Below are 10,486 nucleotides of genomic sequence, written 5' to 3' on the forward strand. Positions count from 1 at the left end.
TAAGCTTTTTCTTTTCTTCTCTTCCAACCCCTTCCCCCCTTTTTGTGAACCCGAGTCAAAAAACAGACTGAAATACAGGTATCTATTTGGACTTTTGCACTTAAGTTTCTTTAGTTAAAAAAGCAGACTTGTGTTTTTAGCCTCTGACAATAGACTTGCCTCTTGTTACCAACTGCAACCAACAGCAATGAACAGCCCCACTGTCCCCAGGCAGGTCCACACTTCTGGTTCAGGACACAGGAAAAAGAGGAAGACATGGTGAAGTAGGATGAATGGGATAAGTGAGATAATAAGCACACAGGGGAAGCTGAAGTTCCACTTTGTGTTTGCTGGAAGTGAAGATTTGCAATTTGGGTGTGTGGTGGAGAAAGTATATGGCTTAAGTTTAAAATTAACATAAACATCTGCAGGTGCATGTATGGATGGGAAAGGTAAGTATAAGCACTGGACTGCAGTCTTAGTTTGGAACACAGGAATATGCAGCAGAAAAGCTCTGGTTTTGTGTGGTTAGGGAAAACATGATCCTGGATGCCAGAAGTTACTTATGATGACCATATACCTGTGAACTAGGTTTGGAATGCCCTGGTCTGTGCTACGCCATCATTTCTGCAAAGATTTCCTTTCTAGGTTTTAATATGCTAGCAGTTTTCTTGAATTTTTGTACCTACTCAGCTGCTATTTTCCATTCTCTGCCAAATACATTGTCTTGCCTTTCCCTCCGCTTTTATGTTTAGCATTAGTCAATTATTTAATTTAAAGCATTTCATGGCAGGCTCTTCATAAGCATCATATTTTGAATGCTTAAGGATATTTCACAAAAGCTTGTAGAAAATGCTTTACAAAATAAAATGAAATTACTTAAATTATTTAATAGACGAATAATTCAATAGTAACATGTCAGATTTGATTTGTTTAAAAAAATACAAAACCATCTTATTTTAAAAACATTCAATACATAGGAAAAATACATAGGAAGTCAACTTTTTGATTGTTTAAATCAAACTCTGGAGGCTAAAAGTGACATTTAGAAGTTTATTTCTTTATCACTATAAGAAGCTATCTTCCATTGTATCCATGTAGACATGCACAAACAAATGTTTACGTACAAGTTATACATATGCATATGTATGTGAAGTCTATTAATAGGTATAGAAAGCCAATCCAAGCTATCTAAATCAATACTATGAAATAGTGGAAAGAAGTGGAATAGGTGAACAAAACATACATAACATACACACGTATAACTTGTCACGTATACGGTAGATCATAAATCCAACAACATTGGGTCTACACAAGTATATTTACCAATGAAAGATTTAAAAGATAAAATCTTAGTATGAACTGCAGCCTTGACCTCGGGCCCCTATAGCATTTGCATATTATATATACATGATTATTTTTATATTTTTTTGTTATTTTTATATATTATATATATTTATATAATAATATAATAATAATATAATATTTATATATTTTTATATATATATATTTTTTCTGTCACATGTGAAATATATCAACAGATATAGAAAACCAATCCAAACTATCTAACTCAATACTGTGAGACTGTGGTAAGAAGTGGAATAGGTGAACAGAACATATTGTTACGTGTATTTCAATGTTCGTAGAATCTGGAACTAAGTTAACTGACAATTTATTTCTGTGTTTAAAACCAATAAATCAAAGGCACAACGTAGTTAAGACATAAAAATAAAGGAAAGGCAGTTTTAGCCCTTTCAAAAACAAAGGAAAAGTCCTGCCCTGTTGCACACTGGCAGAAACTCCACTGATAACATACTGATTTAATTTGAACATGTTTCACAGATGCGTGGTCTAAATTTTTATATGACAATGAAAATGCAGGTTCTACAAAAGGATCTCTTTTTACCAACGAGATATTTTAAAAATGAAATGTCAGAAGTGATTATCAGCTGCAATGAAGGAGGATTACCCTTGCCCTTCTGCCACTTTCCTTTATAGCCATGGCATCTTGGTGTGCTCAGAGCAGGAGCTGGAAGGAAAACTGATTGAATTACACTGTACTCTAGCTGTGCCACTCTGCTGGACAGCTCTATATGTACCCGTCACCTAATTATACAGTAGTTCAGTCCCTGAGTTTGCTGATTTACCCCATGAACCTGAAATTAACCACATGTATCCATGTTCTCTTGAATATCCACCTACAAGAGCCCCTGAACTGGAACTTATACAAATATACCAGAAAAATGCATGTTAGATGATCTAAGCCTACATTTGTAAACACACCATTGTTATTTTCACTTTCTTGTCACAAGGCATGCTTAGCTCAGTTTAGCAGATGTTCTTACATCTATATCAATTTCTAAAGTCACTGAAATGGGTGTCACAGCCTGCATGCAATAGTAAACACGGTCCTTAATCAATATTAATTCTAATGAGATCCTTCCTACTTCAAGGCAGAGTAAACTGCTTTTTTTAACCTTTTTTTTTTTCCCCAGAATTATAATTTTTGCTTTGCACTATGCTACTTTGAGTATAGGCTAGCTATTTTGAAGAAATCCACTTTAAAATAATTCTGATCAAACAGAAACTCTTTCCAATTGCGGGCACCTTTCCTCCATCCTCCCACATATAATCCGAAAATAACTAAAATTCACACAGCAGATGCAAAATGAGGACTTTTAGAAACAGATCATCCACTGTCATTTTTAAGCATAGCTGAGACTCTAGATTAGTAATACGGGCTCATTCTCCAGTTCTACCAAAAGGATCCTTGTATGGTCATGGGCATGTGATTATTTTTTTCTGTTCATTTACTCGTGCTCTGAGGGGACACAAGTCAACCTTTTGTTCGGTGAGTGCTGTAAGTATTGAACTGTATCTGTGAGATATTGAAATACCACTTTAAGGACTACTGGATCACGCAGGACAGCAAACAAACAAGTTATGAACCTGCAGCGGCCAGCATTCGCAGCACAACAACCCTCACAGCAGGAGGATCTCTTGGATCCTGGGCATAAAATCTCGTGAAAGGAATTACTGTCTTTACAGGGAGAACGTAGCTTGCAGACTGAGCAAGCCATTCATGCCAACCCCAAAAATATTCGGGCCCACTGCGCGCTCACCCCACAATGGCTCTGCAAGTTACAGCGGCTGTTTCCTCTGAGAGCCTGAATTAACAGCCTCCCCCTGCGACGTACGAGAAGGACACGGGGCCTCTCCCCTCTCTAGCACCCCGCTAAATGCGCACACGGGGACCCCACCTAGCCCAGCCCGCACGGCACGATCCCGCAGACGGCGCCAAGAAACACGGCCACGTCGCTACGCCCGGGGCTGCTTTCACTTCCTCGGCCAGGAGATGGCGGGGAGGAGAGGGAGGGAGGGAAGGAAGAGGCCGACCCTCAGACCCCGGCCACCCACACACCCAGCGGCGGAGCCCGCAGCCGGCCGCCACCCCCCGCGCTGGCAGGCGCCGTCTGCCGCCGCCGCCGCCGGGCCGCTTCAGCCCGCCCCTCGCAGCCCGGACACCTACCCACACCATCCCAGAGCCCGGCGGCAGGGGCGGGGAGTGGCGAGGGAGCGGCCCGTCCCGGCGCGTCCCGGCCCGTCCTCTCCCTCGGCGGCTGGGCGCCGGAAGGTGCCGCGGCCCCGAAATGGCCGAACAAAGACGGCCCGGCTCCGCCGCCGCCGCCCCTCCGATTGGCCGCGGGGCGGGGCGAGCCGAGGCGAGAGGGGGCGGGCGGGGGCGCTGCTCGCCGGTAACCGTGGCAACGGCGGCCTCGCCCGCGGCTGGGGGCGGCTGCAAGATGGCCGCCCGGCTGCGCCCGGCCACCGGCGGCCCCGTGCTGACTCGTTCTTGCCCGCACGCTAGGCCAGGCGGACGTGTGCCCCCGTCACAGGCCGACATGCGGTGTCGGTGCTCCCGAGCTGTTGCCTCCTTCGATGAGGCGCAAGTGTGGATGGCCACCTGCCTGTCCCTCGTGCCTGCATCGCCATGAATGGGCTCCTCTCAACAGAGTTGAGGAACGAGGGCACGGGCCCTGCTGCAAAGATGCAGCGCGATGGATTTCATCTCGAGTCAGCAACACGGAGCTGGGGTCTTCTGGGCTCGCTCACAGGGCGAGGCAGCCACCCTGACTGTGTTCGTGGCTGTGTGGGTAGCCCAGGGACAGTGTCCATCTCACACAGCAATCCTGTCTCTTTGGCTGTAGGCACCATTAAACTGTTTTGTATTAAATGTTCCCACACAATTCCAAAGGTTTGGAGAGCTTTTAGAAAAGTGAATAATATTGTGAGCCTTGACACAAACTCAGACCTGGCCACTTTGCTTATGGTCCTCTTGTGTATCTCCTACCCCAACAGTCTGTGGGGTGCAGTCCTCTTGTTGACACTCTCCTCATCAAGATGACACTCCCTGCGTGCACATACCTGTCTTGCACACTGTCGTCATTTCACAGCTACCAAAATCACTCACCGGTGTCATCCATAAAGACAGCTGCTTTTCCAGACAGCTGTGTAAGGCAGCACCCCAATATGGCTTCATTACATCAACCCTAGCTACTTCCAATATTTTAAAACTTAATTACTTTTAAAGGTCATTTTCTAATACTCATTATTGCAGAGAAAAACGTGAAAACATGACTGGGCTGAACACGAGAAGTTTATACACATAAACAAGTTCATCATCTGTTATTCCAACACTTACACCAGCTCCATTACTTTCATGGGACGTGTCTAGTAATCGTGTGAGTATTAACATTTCAGCACTGTGTCTAGATCTCCTTGTACTGAAAGATCTGTTTGTGTACATTTAAAAGTCTTCTTTCCCTTATAAAAAGCCCTGCCCACACAGTCCAATTAAATACCTAATATTTTTCACAGGTATTATTTTAATGCATAATAATCAGATCCGATTGTGTTGTCCTTATAGACTACTTAGTTGCTCTACACTGAATTATAGCTCAATACTTATACCCTCAATGACCTCAGTATAGATCCATGATCTCACAATGAAACCCAACCTCTCAGCTAACATGAAGGTGGGTACATTGGTCAGTGTCTTCCAGTTCAGCCTTTCCAAATGCAGAGCCGCAAGCCAGCTACATGCCAGCCACAGCTACAGCAGGCAAGTGCTGGGATAGTAGTGCTAGGATGCAGATGTCTTAGTTGCAGATGCCATGAAAGAAAGGAAATAAGAGCTAAATTCTTCAGCCTCATATTGAGACTTGACAGGTCATGAGACTTGATAGCTCAGAGTAAAAGCTGCTGATAGAAATTGTTAAAATTGTTTAATAATTCTTTATTATATAAAAGAAACAAAGCAAATATTCCAGTCAAAAGGAGGTTAAACTGTAATAAAAATGCATCTACCATATATTTGCACAGTATAAACTGTATGCTTTATATGTTGATATGTGATGCACATTTACACGATGTATATATATGCAAGTGAAATGGGCCCATTAGCTTTTTTACTTTTTACATTTAACACACAAAACCCAAGAAATAAAGTGTAAATTGACACTGCAAATATAGCAGCTGATTCAAGCCCAGAGAACCACAGCTTTCACACTTCAGTAGTTCATTCACGAAAGATCTGAATTTCACATGGCATCAGTCAAATGAAGGCCTGTTTTCCTCATGACACAATGCTATGTGATTCCATTATCTGCCTGGAAGTCCAGTTCTCTTATCATTTTTTTCTGAAAATTTTTCAGTCTGCTGGTCAGCTGCAATCAAATCTGACTCACAGGTGAAGGTCTTGAAAAGATAACTGAGTTCAAGTCTTGTGACAGACAGCAAGGAGCCAGGTAGAGGAGAGGGGCTGTACTAACAAGATGATGTTGGAAGGTGTGGGAGGAAGGGATATTTTCCGTCTGTCTGATATGCTGCCAGTTCATCGGTACCAACACAGTGGATAGTCCATCCTACACATGTAATTTAAAATCAAACTCATAATACTCTTTCTTGCCCTGCTGTCACTGCAAAGATGTGGGAAGAAGCTTGTGATAACACAGAGGGTTTAGTGGATATGAGAGGGAACTAGAAATCCTCTTGTTACAGTGTTATGTTCTGGTTCCTACTACAGGTATTTTAAACCAGTCCATAGTATAAGAAAGCTACAAAACTGGCATAATCTACTACTCAGGTATTTCTGCTAAAAGTGACTGGGAAGCCAGTGTGGCCACACTGCCCTTGTACTTCAAATTCCCAATTGTCAGAACAGCCTTTTTGAAGGCTGTTGCATTTAGGGGCCTTTCACTGGTTAGAGACTAAAGGAGGGAGGAATGAAAGATGAGGGTAACCTTTGCCAGATTTTAGTCAGACTTGAGGTAAATACAGAGTACTACCTTTCTGTCAGCTTTCCTAAGATTTTTCTGTTATAATACAATACAATATTTTTAAGCAAGCAGTACATTTTCTAAAGCAGCTAGCTAGGCTTCACTGAAATACGCTTTCAGACTTCAGGCAGCTGCTACCTAAACAAGGCCAGCAGAACTGTATTTTATATTCCTTTTTGCTCTAATGGTAAACAGCACCAAAATATATTTAAATGGTTTCTGCCTTCCATGCACACTTGACATTATCTGAAGAGGTCCAATGAATATGTCTTTCATACACAGGAAAATTCTGCCCTTATCGTCCATTTAAGATGTTGCTGACTTCTGATGTCCTGTCAAGAATGCATGATGGAAGTGGCTTACTGAAAAATGATCTTTGTCTCTATGTTCATTTGCAATATACAGGCACTGTAGTGTATCATGGTGGGGAGTTACCTGGGTATCAAAGCCAGCCGAGGCATGACATCATGATGCAAAACATTTGATTTACCTGCCAGCAGGAAAAGGTAGCCTGAGAAAATAAGTCTCAATGTTTCATGTTAGACAATTTCCAAATTTATTTGAAACCAGCTTATCCATCTCTACATTGCTCTAGAGTGTACATTATACAGACATACATCACTCTCCACAACTACCTTAAAGGAGGTTCTAGGAAGATGTGTGCTGGTCTCTTCTCTCAGATGAGAAGTCACAGGAGATGAGGAAACAGCTTCAGATTGCACCAGGGGAGGTTCAGATTGGACATTAGGAACAATTTCTTTACAGAGAGGGTGGTCAAGCATTGGAATAGGCTGCCCAGTGGTGGAGTCCACCTCCCTAGAGGTATTTAAGAGATGTGTGGATGCAGCGCTTAGGGACATGGCTTAGTGGTGGCCTTGGTAGGGTTAGGTGGATGGTTGGACTTGATCTTGAAGGTCTTTTCCAACCCAAATGACTCTGTGTTTCTAGGACTTAATTTTTCTTTAATCAGAGGCTGAACCTCTATATGACTGCAGATCTCTCTTTTTAGAAGCAGCTTTGGTTATTTTCACTGTCATTTGTTATCCTAGTCAATTGCCTTTTGAACATCTGTTTTCCCTTGGCAGGATCAGGCAGTGTAGATAAGTCATCTGGATGCAACAGCAGTTTTCTTAGTCATAAGGGAAGCTATGCAGTTCCCATGCAAATTTGTTCTCTGGCTCACTTAACTGAATTTCTGCCTTGTTCAACAGAGAAATAGGTATCAAGCTGAGGTGTTCTATAAATGGTGATAAAGTGTCCTAAGATTGTTCCAAGTTTTCTATTTATAATTACATTTAAAGTTAGGATTGAAGAAAACCTTAAAATTAAATGTAAAGATGTTGTAAAGTTTGCCTGAGTTTGCAAATTCCAAATCAACAGGTTGAAGATGTGTTACTCTCAAACTGACAGAGTGAGGTATCAACTCAAATGTATATGGGCCACATTTAAATGTTAATATCATTGCTTTGTTGACCATCGAATAAGGGGGCAAAACAAAATTGTATTGTGTAATTTTCCAGCATCTATTATCTGGGATGCTTTTTCTTGCTTAGTGTTGGTGGATCTGTCAGAGTACTAGCAGTTACTGTGTCCCCTAGGGAAGAAATAACTGAGATAAAGAAATCTAACAAAAATGAGGACAGAGGGAAGGGAAGGGAAGGGAAGGGAAGGGAAGGGAAGGGAAGGGAAGGGAAGGGAAGGGAAGGGAAGGGAAGGGAAGGGAAGGGAAGGGAAGGGAAGGGAAGGGAAGGGAAGGGAAGGGAAGGGAAGGGAAGGGAAGGGAAGGGAAGGGAAGGGAAGGGAAGGGAAGGGAAGGGAAGGGAAGGGAAGGGAAGGGAGGGGAAGGGAAGGGAAGGGAAGGGAAGGGAAGGGAAGGGAAGGGAAGGGAAGGGAAGGGAAGGGAAGGGAAGGGAAGGGAAGGGAAGGGAAGGGAAGGGAAGGGAAGGGAAGGGAAGGGAAGGGAAGGGAAGGGAAGGGAAGGGAAGGGAAGGGAAGGGAAGGGAAGGGAAGGGAAGGGAAGGGAAGGGAAGGGAAGGGAAGGATTTTAGGATGCTAATAAAATACAGCAAGGTTTGTTCAACAATATGCAGTTTACACCTTTTGGAAGCACTATGCACAAGAACATGATACATGAGAAGTAACCTGGCAAAGACCTGGTCACTAATTATGAGAAACATATGATTAACTGGGGGTGCTGCTCAGACAGAAAGTATCATAGTTTAATTAATTTCATAGACAAAATTTTCCATTGACCTTCAGTATGTGTAAAATGACTGACTTAATTAGTTCCTTGTCTACAAGAATATGAAAATGTCACTGCTATTTTTCCTATCTAAAGGGTATTTCATTTTAGTTAATTCATAGACTATCTCTGTTAGGTTAGGGTTTTAATGAACTCACTGTTAACAGAAATGACACATGAACTTTTAACATTTAGGTAGCTGCTTGCGAGAATTTCATCCTTCCTTAACTAAAAATGTTTTTTCAACTACATATAGGCAAGATGGTGTTTAGTGTTAGCTGTTGAGATCTGTCTCGAGTTACTTTCTGTTTTGTATCACTACAAAGAATAAGCTGCCTTCCTAAAGGTTTTGATTTACAATTGAAGATAAATTTAACAGTAGCAACTAAAGTTGTTATTGCCTCAAGCAATCTGCACCAGCCATCTCTCCAAGATTAGTCATAACATGCCAAGTACATTTTAAGTGGAATTTAAAATATAAATGTTCTGTAGTAAAGGTAAAAGTGTATTGACATTAGTGTGTTTAAAACAAACTATTCACCGTTAAGGATATATTTTCGCTGGACAGGTTAAACAATGGAAAGGCTAGAAGCTGGTACATTAAAAAAATAGAGAAAAGGTGTAAAGCAGGCCATCAACATGTAAACCAAGACTGGTAGGAGTTAAAAGTACCATAAACAAATCAGTCATAGAACGGCTTGGGTTGGAAGGGACCTTAAAGATTATCTAGTACCAACCCTCAACTCCCTTTCATCTGCCCAGGTATCATTTTTAACAGAAAATTCTCATGAACACTTTATATCACGTTCATATTTTTCCTTGTTGGCCAGACAAATTTTTTGAATAGAATGCTATATCCTGTTGAATTCCTCTTTCATAAAGCCTATGGCTGCCCATCTGGAAACAGTAGGGATTCAAAGAGAGAAGAAATCTTTGGAGATCATCTGAAGGAGTTGAATGAGTTACAGTGAGAAGGTTGCCACTAGCACTGCATTTTATAAGAGTTTTCACCTCCTTTGTTTTGAGTGCAGAAGTGACAGTAGTAGAAACAGCAGAAAAGATGTAAATGATGACAAAGAAAATATTTGTCTTTTTTGTTCTTGTTAATATACGGGAATGACAAAATTAGGAAGACTTTGGAGGGTATTGGTCAATAGCCAGCTGAATATGAGCCAGCAATGTCCTTTGGTGGCCAAGAAGGCCAACAGCATCCCGGCTTGTGTCAGAAGTAGTGTGGCCAGCAGGAGCAGGGAAGTGATTATCCCTCTGTTTGGCTCTGGTGAGGCTGCATCTTGAATATAGTGTTCAGTTTTGGGCCCCTCATGACAAAAAAGACATCGAGTTGCTAGAGCATGTCCAAAGAAGGGCAACAAAGCTAGTGAAGGGTCTAGGAAACAAGTCTTACGAGCAGCGGCTGAGGGAACTGGGGCAGTTTAGTCTGGAGACAAGAAGGCTCAAGGGAAACTTTATTGTACTTTACAACTACCTTAAAGGAGGTTGTAGCGAGGTAGAGATTGGGCCCTTCTCCCAAGCACCAAGTGTTAAGTTGAGGGGAAGTGGCCTCAAGTTGTACTAGGGAAGGTTTAGGTTGGGTATTAGGAGAAATTTGTTTACTGAAAGGGTTGTGCAGTATTGGCCCAGGGAAGTGGCTGAGTCACCATCCCTGGAGGTCTTCCAGAAGAGTGTAGACGTAGAACTTAGTGACATGTTTTAGTGGTAGATTTGTCAGTACTAGGTTATATGTTGGACGAGATGATCTTAGATGTTTTTTTCCAACCTGAATGATTCTATGACTTCAGTAGAGACACAGGTTGAGACCCCTTACTTCTGTCTTTACTGTGATTGAAAGGTTTATCTCCCAGATAGCACGGCTGGAAGAGATTGAAAGAACAGAAGTACTGAGAAATCAGAGATTGGTTGACTTGAG

The sequence above is a fragment of the Cygnus atratus genome, chromosome Z, assembly GCF_013377495.2.
Source record: "Cygnus atratus isolate AKBS03 ecotype Queensland, Australia chromosome Z, CAtr_DNAZoo_HiC_assembly, whole genome shotgun sequence".
NCBI lineage: Eukaryota > Metazoa > Chordata > Aves > Anseriformes > Anatidae > Cygnus > Cygnus atratus.